The sequence below is a fragment of the Caretta caretta genome, chromosome 8 (assembly GCF_965140235.1).
Source record: "Caretta caretta isolate rCarCar2 chromosome 8, rCarCar1.hap1, whole genome shotgun sequence".
NCBI lineage: Eukaryota > Metazoa > Chordata > Testudines > Cheloniidae > Caretta > Caretta caretta.
The window spans coordinates 32,361,276-32,375,662 of record NC_134213.1 but is presented as its reverse complement, the minus strand read 5'-3'; the positions used below and the strand labels follow the sequence as shown (position 1 = coordinate 32,375,662).

The 14,387-nt window shown below is 40.8% G+C and overlaps 2 protein-coding genes across 7 annotated transcripts in view; one reads left to right on the top strand and one right to left on the bottom strand.

Annotated features, from left to right (window-relative positions):
• KCNIP1 (potassium voltage-gated channel interacting protein 1) overlaps nt 1-14,387 on the bottom strand; it is an 803,899-nt gene that overhangs the window by 114,335 nt on the left and 675,177 nt on the right. The gene's annotated exons all lie outside the window — the stretch shown is intronic.
• Nucleotides 1-14,387, top strand: part of LOC142068388 (uncharacterized) — a 798,233-nt gene that overhangs the window by 145,005 nt on the left and 638,841 nt on the right. The window lies entirely within an intron of this gene.

Sequence of the window (14,387 nt, the reverse complement as noted above, 5' to 3'; positions counted from 1 at the left end):
AATCACCAGAAGAAAATAAATCTCCCAGTGATCACAGGGCATTAAGAAAAAAAATAACCTTGCTTTGAAATATGGATTTTTAAATTGAATACAAGAACAAAACTTTTCAGCAAGCTTGTGCTCATTTTAGTTTTGAATTAATGACAGGTAATATTTACTTTTTATTCAGTGAATTTCCTTCTTTATTAGTTATTTCTGATTGCTGGTTGTATTTATACAGAAACTGATTCTGCCAAGTTTTGCACAGGTCTATATGCTACTAAATCAGAACAGAGTTTCTTTACGAAAGTTACAAATCTCTTTTCAAGTCCTACCACCTAACAGAAACAGAGGGCCAGATTTCTGTTTTAAATGTAGACATGACAATATGGGTAAAATCCATTTGCAATTACAGGCCTTATTTGAATTTGCATTTACCACAACTATGGATATAAATCTGGGAATTGTGTGAGATATTTAATACTTCGTGCATACAATAGTATGTGTTCTTTGCGGACATAATTTGAAAACAAGCATCTCAGGAGTTTCTTGTTCCAAGCTATGTTCAGTGAAATAACTAAGACACTTATGTCAGCTGATGCATCAATATCTCACATGTAACCCACTGCATTATTCTAACCATTAACAAACTTCTGAGTCAGCTCAAAACTTAAATTTTTCAAACAGCTCATGTGTATGGCACAATAAGCACTTCTAATTAACAGAGTAATTAGTCTTTTACCTCCCTCTTTAGCACTTTATTAGTCACTCTGGAAATAGGTCCATTTATTTTTCTGGTCAACATTCAGAAGATCCAGGGAGGTTCCTTAAAGACTTTGGGGCATGGCAACACCTCTGAAATGTTATGCTGAGTCTGTTGTACTCGACCTTTATGTTGATGGCCCATGTTACATTTGTTAATGAGTAATTTGCTCTTTCAAAAGCAAGTTCTTCCTCATCTGTAATTTCCAGGTAGCTCTGTTTGACTTACACATCTTTCTCCACTGCATACTGGTGATTAGTTCTGTCTACCAGAATACAGTGAAAAATCAAAGTATTATATGGTCCCTAGGTGCTACCACAATATAAATATTAAAATAACTACCATTTTGTTCCTATAGTGCTTTCATTTAAATGGTATAAGCATAAATGAACAGTGGTCTCTTAATGTGTAGGTCTCAAGATACTTTACTTTTCACAGATGGAGCAATTGAGGCACAGGGTGGTCATGTGACTTCCCCAAGGTCCCTGTCAGTGTGAAGTTCAGTTGGGAACAGAATCCAGATTTACTGAATCCCAGTTCTGTATGGAGAGAAAACATTCTGCTGCCTCAGTGGATGTGTTATGGACATGTACCTCTACAGTACTTATTAAATTGCATGAAAATCTGACTTACAGGACCACATACAAGCATAGCTTGTTTCTCAGACAAGAATCTTAGAATACAAAATGAATATTTTTTCTTCTCATAATAAACGAGAACAGTGGTTCTCAACCTTTTCCACAACAGGGCCATCTCAAGACTCCCCTCCCACCTAGCAATATGGGACGGGCTGAGCAATTGCAACCCTCAGGTTGAGATCTGATGGACTAGAACTAGAAATTATACAGTGCAGCTATCTGGGCAGTTACTCAGTTCAAGAAAGAAGCCAAAGTTTCAGTGGGAATGGAGAGTGAACTCTCCACTTGCTTCTAGGACAATGCAGTTAAGAAGGAAATCCAGTGCTGTTCTTGAATACACATAAAGGAGAATCACAGGTTAATGTGCTACCTAACATACCTTTGGTAAACAGTGTGCAATTCTGGATATTGTAGTTTAGAAAGGATATAGAAAATCTAGAGGACAATGAAAGTGATAGAAGACAAGATAGTTAAGACACATGGGGAGTTATTGAAAAAGCCAGGCTTATTTAGTTTAAAAGAATTCAGGGGTTGCATATGCACAGCCAATAAATATCTTTAACTTAACAATATCAGTGAAGAAAGAGTTACTCAGTCTCAGCGATGGCAGAACAAGGTACTACAGCGGGCACCTAAAGAAGGAAAAAGCTTAGGATAGATATTAATAAAAAGTTAAGAGTAAAAGCTTGTGCAATTAGTCAGAATAGACTCCCAAGTCGGGTGGTCAAGGAATGGTTGCAAAAGATTCAAGACCACAACCTCCACTAGGGAATATCAGCATAGTTCCATTGGCTCCATACAGAGGTAAAAGGATCTGACGATCTCATTGTCTTCCTTCAAATCTCTTTTTAAAACAAGGACTTATAGATACAAACTATTTATTAACTAATTGACACTACAGCTATTTTCATTATTGTAGCATTTGGGACCCTATTTTGCTAGGCACTGTACAAAACATAACAAAGACACGGTCTCTGCTCAAAAGAGCTTACAAACTAAGTATAAATCAAGACACAACAGGTGGATGCAGACAGATGAGAGGATTATAAGGAAATAATGAGTCAATGCTCTAAGCATGAAAAAGCAGCAATCACAGTAGGCCAGCTCCCTTGTCACTGTGGAGTATTTTACAGGCATCACAACAGAAGAGAGTTTCTAGAGATGGTCGCTTCAAGATAGAGATGAAACAATGTTGTCAAGGAAGTTTACCCTGTCATTGCTTATGCTTTACACATTTGTCCTTCCTGGGGTTAAACAGAGGAATACAGTTTCTAGTATTATACGTATGATACTATTTACAGGCAGTAAAATGACTTTTAGAAGTTTCCCATTTGACAGTATGATGATCAGTCAACCTGTGGTGATACTCGAGCCTATGAACGGAAGGCTCTGAGCTGGTCAGTGAATCAAAGAACAATGTGACTGTGGCACATCCTGGGCTACATACTGCCTTTGCCAGATCATTGGGATACACACATGAATCGAAGGTGGTACATGGCCCACAGTGCATTGTTGCTGCAATGCTGGGAATAATATCAGTTAAAAGTGTGTTATACACTTTCATAATATCATTCACTACAGATAGGTTTACCAAAAACCAGGGAACAAAGATAAAGCCAAAACATGGGAGGAAAACATGGCACAAAGCCAACGAAACAGGATTTACATCTAGAGAAACAGCAAATAAATTTTAAGTTAAATAGGAGTCAGAAAGGGATGTAGTTACACCTTGTAGTAATAACACATGTCATCAGAATTACTAAGTTTGAGTGTTCAGACCAGAAGCTACTAACCCCATAAAGATAAATTGAACAAAAGTATGACCTTAAATGGGTCAGGAAGATCAATGCACTATATGTCCCAAGTAACTGAAATGGATGCAATTTAAAAATTACCAGTTTTGTCTATTTAGTTTGCATTAGTGCTGCCTAAGAATAAGAATTCAAAACACGAAGTGAGAAAGGCAAAGCTGTGCTTGGGGAGAGAGAATAATCAAGGAAGAGAAACTGGAAATCCGACTGTAACATTTTCAAAAGCATTGAAACCTCTGCAGTTAAGAGCTCTGATTTCCATATGTTTGATAGAAAGAAGAGACATACAATTATGAATTGGCACACAGAATGAGAAGTGGTAAGGCAATGTCACATTTCTAGAAGATGGAGCAAACCAATATAGTTCATGCCAATGAGCTCAGATGGAAATAATACCTTGTTATCTGGGCATCAGGTGTGAAAGAGCTATAGAACCCTGATTTTATTGGACATGGTGGGAAAAAGCAGTAGCAGGTGATTTGCAAGCTAGAATGGAGGCAAAATAGCAACTGGCTGTATGCGAAGGAAAACAGCAAGATTGCACTGACTAGCAGATTTGAAACCACAGGATGTGTGCACACACACGTACACACACAGAGAGAACATAAAGGTGCTGAAAAGGCAGTTTTGGGGTAGTAACATTGTAAATGAACAGAAAATTACTGTTTTAATAGAAAGGTTAACAGCAGTGCAATTATGAGAGATTGAAGTATAATCATGACTGTAGCTCTACATGAATCATTTTGTAAGCAAGCACTAATGAGTTACTGCTACACTTAACTGAATTAGTATAGATTCCTACAATAGAAGCAGAACCAGATCAGTCTAAGAAACTCAAGAGTAAAAAAGCTGGACTTCCTTCCCTGAAAGAATGCCAAATGCCTCAGGATTAAACAAAATACAAAATAAATGGTATGAACAATTCAAATGAAGTTCCCAAAATGTGGTCTGTGACTCTGCAGTTAATCCACAAAGTCAGATCCCTCCCTATATCTTTGGCATAGCTGAAACTGAGAGAAAAGTCATTAAACACCAGAAGCGACCTTCGAAAGCTAATCTGGAAAGACTTCTCAAGTGCTAACAAATGTCACCAGGACTGGGAAATCAGGAAATGATGTGCAACATATAGAATTCCCTTCCATTCACTGATCAGCAGGCAACAGGCAATGCTGGGTATAAGCCAAACAATCCTTGGCAGTTTCTGCAATAGACTGTCTAATGAAGTCTAGCAGCCAGAGAATTATATGAGAGATAAAATACTGAAAGTTGAGAACACTGAGAGAAATCCAGAGATTTCATTAAAGGAACCCAGCAGTGATTAGCTAGAATAACTAACAGCTAAATAATAGAATATAATTCATAAGTGCATATATACTGTGACGGGGCAAGGCCAGATGGCTATAGAAAAGTAGTGGGAGATAGATATATTAGCTCCAGGCTGAACAAATCCCTGGTACCAGAATAAGTGAAATGGCAGCTGCTCCAGGTCAATTAAGACACCTGGGGCCAATTAAGAACTTTCCAGAAGGCAGGGAGAAGGCTAGGTTGATTGGGACATCTGAAGCCAATCAAGGGCTGGTTGAAACTACTTAAAAGCCTCCCAGTTAGTCAGGTGGGTGTGCATGTCAGGAGCTGTGGGAGGAAGTTGTGCTGTTGGAGAGGCTGAGTAGTACACACCATATCAGGCACAAGGAAGGAGGCCCTGAGGTAAGGGTGAAGTGGAGCTTGAGGAAGTGAGGGCTGCTGTGGGGAAAGTAACCCAGGGAATTGTACATGTCATGTTTCTAAAAGGTCAGCTACCATAGCTGATACTATTAGGGTCCCTGGGCTGGAGCCCGGAGTAGAGGGTGGGCCTGGGCTCCCCCCCAACTTTGCCCCCTGATTAATCACGGAGACTGGGAGACAACAGAGACTGTGCAAGGAAGGATAACTTCTCCTCACTTCCCTCGCTGGCTTATGATGAAAATGGCTCAGTAGACTGTGATCCTTGTCTCTAGAAAGAGAAGGGTTATGTGCAGGGTCATGGTGAGCCTCTGAGGCTAGTGAAATCTGCCAGAAAACACGGGACCCACGGAGGCAAGGACAGAGCTTTGTCACAATACACACACCAGCTACTCATACAGAACACCTATCTATGTAGAAAGAAAGTCAAGGTTGAACATATGAGAAATCAAAGATTAGGAAATGCCAAAATTAAGGTTGCCTGCACAACCTTAGCTCTTCTCCCTGATTTGTATACTTTACAATATTGTATTTTAATCATGAGTAAACCATATCGTAATGAGGACAACATGCACAAAGAGTTAAGATTGTACAGGCGACCCTAATTCTGTCATTTCCTGACACGAGTGCTTCACTTATCTTAATATATTTTTTTTCTGGACAGTTAAGGAGCCTCCATTAGAACCGAGTTATTATGTATATACATATGTGCGCGCACACACACACAGAGAACCACTTACACTGACATTTCCTGCACACTTAGATGCACTGTCAAATATTATTTTCTAACATACTTGTCACTGGTGCATCTCAATTACAGTCACTATTTCACTGATACTTTCCTGAAGGAAGTCCAGCCTGCTGCTGAAGCTAGAGGCACAGGATTTGAATGCATGAGAAAGGAGAATTTCATAACTGTTGTAAGGTATGTGGCTTTATTTTTTAGAAAAGCCTCCTGGCTAATTTAACTTTAAAAAACTTAGATTATCTCACCCCACTCTGGCATTCCATAAAAACATTGAGGTCCAGAGAAGCTGCTGGGATGTAATAGTCACAATAAGAGTTTTAGACTATGTTCCTTATGGACTGAATTGATGTATCCCTCCTATAAGCAGGGAGAGAACCATATCAATTCACCAAGAATGATACACTGTAGAGCAAAATAATGAAAAACAACAAAAATAAAATCTCCATCGGATAGCACAGTTTGCATCTCTTCTGCAACACTTTGCACTGAATAAAAAATGGCTGCCCATCACAGCAGACAGCAGAGTCCTTAAAAATATAGAGGTTTATTACATGGAAAATAAAGGTAGGACAATTACCTAGCTAAATAGACCAGTTTTTTAAAATTCTCATTTCAAAGGTATTTTACAATAAAGTTTCCATATTTTACCATTGGTTAAGTTCTCAAATGGGTGGTTTAACAGTGTTTATACTTCAATTAACTCCCCCCACCCCAAGAAATAAGTAATCTTTTACCTTAAAAAAGTTTTAGAGTCTCCTGCCTGTCTTCTATTGTGAAATACTGAGCTGCATTTCATGTGCCTCAAACTACTGTGTGTCAAACTGCCATGATAGCAGGTTCCTGCATGAATGAATGCTATTTTTCACTTAAAAACCCAAAACTTGTTATTCATTTACTCCCCTTTGTTCTCAAAGACAGAGACCAGAAGGAGATTTTTTTGTATTGTGAATTGTAGTTTTCCTTTCACCTGTTGAAGCAGGTTCAGAAAAAAGAAGGTCCAGATAGAAAAATGAAGTTCAAGAAAAACAAGATGCAGAAGTACCCAGGAAACCCAAAGTGTTGCAATAAGCATTAGCCAGCAAGAGAATGTCAGCAGGTACATCAAAGTTTATTTCTACCTCCTACTAACTAAACAACTATAGGGGTGAGGCAGGGGGAGAGACTACAGCAAGCGATCATCATAAACATGATTCTGTAGTAAAAGCAACTGAGAACCAGATTACACACTGCACCAGGTCATCTAAGCAGCTACCCCTGATCACCACCACCCTCAACCTCAGAGAGGATTTGTTGTAATAATACATTGCACTTTTACAGCACCTTTCATTTCAGACTCTCAAAGAGCTTTATGAACATTAATTAAAATTAAGCTTCTTAACTTCCATTTGAAGTAAACAGCATTGCGCTGATTTAACAGACAGGGAAACTAACGTAGTGGGACACAGAACCAGAGCAGAGCTAAGTGAATAACTGATTTTTTGGTTGGTGGCTGAATGGAATAATTCGCTTAGTTTCTAACTGAATTTTTTCAGTTTGTTTCACCAAAATGAAAAACCAGAAAAATTTTGTTGGTTCAGTTTGGAATGACTTTTTCTAAAGGAAATGTTGCTTTGAGATGACATTTTTGAAAATGGTTATATCTCAAGAAGAAGTTGAAATGGTTCATTTAGAAAACGTTGAAATGAACTGGTTTGGACTTTTTTGATTTTTTTTTTCTTTTTTATTCAGTCAAAATTATTCACTGAATTCAACCTGAATTTCTTAAATCGCTTCAGTCACTCCGAAACTGCAGTTTTTGGCAAATTTACTATTCCTCCAAAAATTTTGTGCAGCTCTAAACCCAGAGTCCTGACTCCATGTGCTGCTCAGCCCACTACTAGCACTAGATTGTCCTTAAATATTATGGTGATTGGTACCTTAGAAAGAATCTAACAAAGCCTTCTTTGTATGAATGTGGTGAGCCTAAGTTCATCCCCAGTTTCTTGCAAGGGCCCACTTGGGTTCTCAGTATACTAGGATAACACAAAGTGGAGGCACTGTTCCTTTCTCACATTGAGGGGTGGGCTTACAATAGGCCAACAAAGATGGAAAAATGAGCTGCTGGGGAGGGCACGTGGTCAGAGTAGTTGGGGGATGGACTGATTCAGTACATCTATGACAGTGGTGGGCAACCTGTGGCCCATCAGGGTAATCCACCAGTGGATAGCCAGAGAGTTTGTTTACATTTGCATGGCCACCCATAGCTCTCAATGGCCGTCGTTTGCCTTTCCCGGCCAATTGGAGCTGCTGCTGCTGCTTCCTGCAGCTCCCATTGGCTGGGAACGGTGAACCGCAGTCACTGGGAGCTGCGGACAGCCGTGCAAATGGAAACAAACTGTCTGGCGGCCTGCCAGTGGATTACCCTAACTGGCCACGTGCGGCCCTTGGGCCACAGGTTGCCCACCACTGATCTATGATATAGCCTTTTTCAGCAGGCCGCTGTGCAGCCTCATACACTGCTGTCCCTGGGCAGAATCCCCAGAAGGAGGGCAGCAACAGAAACTGCACTTGCCCTATCCAGGGCAGAAAGCCCTAGGGAGGGGTTTCCCATGGTGAAGTTTGTACAAACCAGCACTAGCTCAAAGTCTGTTAGGTGTGCTACAAAGGGTTCCCGCATGTCTCACTTAAAAAAAACCAAAACACACGGGGGAGGAGAAATAATGGGGTCACAGAAACACAAAGCTCCAGTTCACTGGATTACACTTCCTTTCTTTCACTCTTTTCCCTTTGGTCTCTCTAAAGCTCTTTGAAATAACACATGCAGAAGTGGGGGTTGGAGTTCAGTCTAGGCTCCCATTTCCTCTCTTGTAGCTCTTATCTTTATGCACTGTGTGTTGCATGCATAAAAATTCCCTGTACATCCAGTGAAGAATAGACATTCTCTGACAATCACCTGGAGCTTGTGTCTAACCAACAACCCCAGAGAAAATAACTTGAGTTCAAAAGGACTTCAGGAGCCAACAATCTGATTCTGAATTGTGACATACCCATGGTTCCTTTGGATCCCAACTGTGGTGATGTTTGAATTTGCAGGAAGGGCCATGGCATAATTCCTGCTTGTGTTTTTTGTTTTAGACTCTTTCCATCACAAAAAAAGGCACATCGATATGCTTCCTGAAGAGCAAGTTGCCCTTGTCCATGGACCATAAGCTCTGAGGGAATTTGCTAGTTGGCAGTAGGAATGAAAAAGATTTTTGCATTTCTGCACGTAATGTAGGCTTAGAGCAGAGTACACTGCAATACGCCATAGGGGAGACAGTGAGGTGTGCATCACCACACAGCAAGCCAGGCCTGTAACTGTCGATTCCTACTGCCTTATTTGGAAATTACTTTATAGTTGTTGCAAAAAGGAATTCAGTCATACCCAAACAGACCCTCTAATCTAGCATTCTGTCTCCTTCAATGGCTAATGCCGGATGCTTCAAAGGAAGGATTAAGCCCCCTATAATATATCTAATAATACAGCTGGTTAAAGATTTGCAACCTGAAATCTAAGAATTCATGATGGAGGTCAGCAAGTCTGGCAGGGTTCCTTAACTGGGGACACACACAAGCCAGATGCCACGGGGTCAATGAGCAAAATCCTCCAGATTGTGACGTTCCCCTCTGGTGTTACCTGGACGGGTGATCTGATAGGCCACTGAAATCCTCAACTCTGGGAGCCAGCCTTACCCTGCTCTGCTGTGAGAACCCCCACTCCTGGGCTGTTCATACACGGCCTCTGGCATGTAAGCTGCTCCTTGGATTGTGCAACCAAATGACACTAGCCAATATCTCTGGTCCCAGATACAACCCTAGTGGTCCATCTTCCACTGTTCAGTTATGCCTGGTGGATGCTGCAAGCTTGTATGAGTTCATAAATTTAACAAAGAAATGGATATGTACCAGGCTTGTTATCCCAAGGGGAGACTCTGACATGCTTCAAACCAAACACACTGCTTCAGGTAGAATAAACAAACAAATTTATTAACTACAAAGATAAATTTTAAGTGATTATAAGTCTGATTTGGTCAGATGAAATAAAAGCAAAACACATTCTAAGTTGATCTTAACACTTTCAGTACCCTTAGAAACTTAGCTGCTTCTCACCACAGGCTGGCTAGTTGTCCTTCAGCCAGGCTCTCCCCTTTGATCAGAGCTTCAGTCGCTTTATGGTTATATCTGTAGATGGAGGTGGAAGAGAGAGGAAGAGCGTGGCAAACGTCTCTCCCTTTTATCATGTTCTTTCTTAGCTTTGCTTCCTTACCTTTAGAGTCAGGTGAGCATTACCTCATTGAAGTCCCAAACTGACCAAGGGAAGGGGGGTGAGTCACTTGAAAGTTGAACAGATCCTTTGTTGTTACCTAGGCCAGTGTTCTTTGTTCCTGTGAGGCTGGGCTGGGTTTGTCCCATACATGCCCTGATGAGGTATGAACTGCCCCTCTGCTTTTGGAGAGCTTTTGCCTGGGCTTGCTTTAAGCCATGAGGACACATTATCAGCCTCATAACTATATACATGAAACTACAACCTATAACATTACTATAATATTACTATAACAATGATTACTATAACAACAATGCTCAGTGCATCATGAGCCTTCCAAAAACAGCCTACATCAGTGGTTCTCAAAGCCAGTCCGCCGCTTGTTCAGGGAAAGACCCTGGTGGGCCAGACCGGTTTGTTTACCTGCTGCGTCTGCAGGTTCAGCCGATCGTGGCTCCCGCTGGCTGCAGTGTGCCGCTCCAGGCCAATGGGGGCTGCGGGAAGCGGAGCGGGCCAAGGGACATGCTGGCCGCCCTTCCCACAGCCCCCATTGTCCTGGAGCGGCGAACCACAGCCAGTGGGAGCCATGATCAGCTGAACCTGCAGATGTGGCAGATAAACAAACTGGTCCGGCCCCCCTGGGGCTTTCCCTGAACAAGTGGTGGACCGGCTTTGAGAACCACTGCCCTACATGACAAACTTTGCATTGGATACCACACAATAATATTATAAGGATGAACATGGGGGTGTAGGGTGTTTCCCCTGAGATACAGAACATCACAGATTTCACTTGGAGGTTCAGGTTATACAGAACTGAAATCTGTAGGGGTACACCCACATCCCCTCACCTCCCAGAGTTCCCTGCACTGTCCTCTACTACCCCACTTTTCATCCAGGTACTGGGACCCTACCAACTCTTGCCTCTGCTGCCTCTCGGACGTGGACAAGGAGCTTGGTAATCCCTTGATGAAATAAAGTGGTAGAAAAGTTTTCTAGTGCTCTCTGAAGACCCTTAGTATCTAGTACCAGGGCCAACAGAGATGGCAGGAATGGTGGCCAATATCTAGTCATTCTCTCCACGGACAGTAATGGTAAGGTCGGTTGGGTCCCAGGTTTGGTGGAGCAGGTCACTGAGTGGGGGGCCAAGGCTGGGAATGAGGACTGTACAAATTGAAACAGTACTGGTCTGCAACAGTTCACAGACCTAGGCCTAGACCCAAATGTCTCCTGAAACATGGTGACTTCACATTTCCAAATGAACTTTTGGACAGCCCTAGCGAATGGTCATATTGTTGCCCTATTCTAATGTAACAGGATATGCTATTCCTAGTCACATACTTCAGGTGTCTAATTCTTTTCAGGGTTTTACTAAACTATTTGTCTCCACAACATCATGAAACAATAGAGTTCCACCGGTTGATTATACATTATTTACAGATTGCTGAATCATGCACCAGGGTAGAGTAGCTGCTATCCTTTTACACTGAGACAGTTTTAGAGAGCAAAATCCACAACCCATTTAACTGAGACGAAATCTGTCACCAGTATAGTTTTCTCCTGTGAAGTAACTGAAAACAGCCAAGAAGACAGCCCTACCAGACAGAAACACACATATCGTGGGGCTCACAACCAATTTTGCTGCATTAAAAGTTAAATCTCTGATTTGCAATATTCAAGTGGTATCTTTAAACAGTACTTAGTTCTCAGAATTTTAAACCCTGGTGGTGGTATTAGGTAATCAATGTTGATAGCTGTCCAAAAAACACACATCATATTTGATCTGGATCCCTCGCTACTCAGAAGAAATAAAATTTATCAGCAGTACAAGGATATCCAAATGATTGATGGATGGAACAAAGTAAGAAGAGTGAGAGCCAAACTCATAAAACAGTTCTAGAATAGTCAACACTTGCTCTTATGAGGAGAGTTCTTGATCCTTTGACAACCAAGTATTACCATAACATTCACAAAATGTTTTCTTGAATGCCATTTAATGTGAATAATTAATTATGACTGCATCCCCACACTTGCTAGGAAACTAATCGTTGACTCTTGCCTCATTCTTTTTGAATTTGGTTGTCTCCTGCAAGCAAGTCTGGTATTACCAACATGAAATTATGAATGAGATGGAAGCACAGGAGAGGCTGCACAACAGGAAACAGTGAAACCTGTAACGTGAAATGCTGTGAAATGAACATCATGCATTTGGCAAGCTCTGATCACGCGAGGGGTTCCTCTTTACAGGGGAGTTTATTGGGTTCCAGTTATGTGGATATCACACCACTTCAGTTTCAGGCTGAAAGGAATGCAGAACCCCAAAGCCAATCTCTGACGAAACTGTTGCCTTCCCCCTGGTTTAGGGTTTCGTTAGAGAGTTTTATGCAGGTCTAAGTCTTGCCCAGATTTCCAACTGGATTCTTATGCTGCAATCCCGTAACAAAGCTCAGTGTGGGTAGACCTCTGCACTTGTGCCAAACGCCATTGGATGCAATGAATCGGAGCTTGGACCCACCTGCACAACACTAATTGCAGGATCCAGACCTTACTTATGAAATATAACTTGGAAACAGAAGCTGAAAGTCAAGATACTGAGCATTATGTATATTGAACTGCAGGAAATTCTAAGAAGTGTTTTATACTTATTGAACTGCCAATCACACAGTAGTTACTACTCCATCAATCCAGCTTCTCATATTACCCTAATGCAGAATTGGTATCCAATCACTTCTTGTGAAAAAGCAACACAAATGAGTAGTTTCTAAATAAGAATGTTTTACCTGCAGGAGTTGGCATAATACAAATTCTAAAAGGAAATAACAGCGTGACCAATTTCAGGCAATTGGGAGCCAGTTTGCTTAAATAGTGCAGTGTTTAATTTTAGGGCTATTACACACAGTGATGGAACTGCACATGGAATCACTTGCCTCTAGATAAACAAAAGCAGTGATCATCTACACTGAATGTAAAGACAAGCTAGAAATAATTACACTGCAACCCCATGACCAGGGCCCCAACATGCTATGGGAATACAAATCATAATAATAATGTTCCACACTTACCCACTGTTACCTAGCAGGTCAAATAAAAAGTTTCATGCTGAACTTAAAGATTTCCAAGGGCCTGATCTTTGCAATATTTACTCATGTGACATCTATACAACTACCTGCAAGTGTTACTCAGCATAAGTAAGGGATCAAAGAATTCAGGCCCCAAAGGGAGGGAAAGCTCCTATAACTTGTGAACAGTAACTATACATTTCTCAGACTCCTGCAGAATCCTAAGTGGACAATTCCAAAGTCAGGAAGGAAAAAAAAAGCAACAATCAAAGCTGGAGAAGAAAGGGGTTTATTTTATGGTGCACCTATACTTTGTCAGATAGTCCATTAGTACCGTGAGATGTTCTAACTAGTGTGCTTACTGCAAAGATTTATGAGGCACAACAATGCTATGTTCTGCACCTGAATGGGCCGAATGATGCTGTTACACATTGGTTAGAAATCTGCATCCAGGACTGTTTAGTGAAAGCAATTCATTAAGGATTAATTTCTCACTAAAATACCAATATACTGTAGGATACAGCTGGGCTAGAGGACTGGCACTGCTCTACAACAGGGCTACATTTAACAATTATTACTTCCCTTTACCCTTGACATCTTTCTCACCTGTCCCTTATTTGATTTTCCTGGGGAAACATTGCGGAGACTGGTCTGGGTAAGTAATCTAGTTTAAAAGTGGATTTAACGTCAGTAGCTCTGGAAAGAATATATAGAAATGTCCTTGCACTTAAACAGGTAGCACTGCAACTGTCTCCGCATTTCATTTTACACTTCCCCCCAACACGTTTTATGAAGGTGAGTGTATCTTTTGAAATTGATAGTTACTGTTAGGTGCTTTTTTTTGGGGAGGAGGGGAACAGACCTTATTGGAGTTCAATTCATGTAAGGGTAGACTAAAGCTGTTGTGTTTCACTCCTGTTATAGGGAAAACCCAAACATGTATGTATTGACAATACATGTAACTTAAATTTTCTACTCTAATACTCTAAATAAAAAAATCTTTTCTATAGGTCACAATTTATTTTTGTATTTGGTTAACCATCCATGAACACTATCTACCCATCAGGTATCTTACAGCACAGTGATTTTTACAATGACTGAGTTAAAATTAATATGCTGCCTTTCCTCCCACCATCATTCAGTAAATGATAAAACTTGTACTTAAGGAGAATACTAAATACTAATTGATGTATTTCTTTCTTTAATTTCTCACTAAATAGTCTGACAGTTTTACATAACCCATATTTCAAAGGAAACCTCTGTCAAGAAACTGCTGTCTTTGTTATGATTTCAGCTCATTCTGCTCCTCTGTTAGGAAAACTTGGCAGTGTTAATCATCTATGCATGAGTGAACTCGTAAAGATCTGCCAAGGACTACTGGCTTCCCT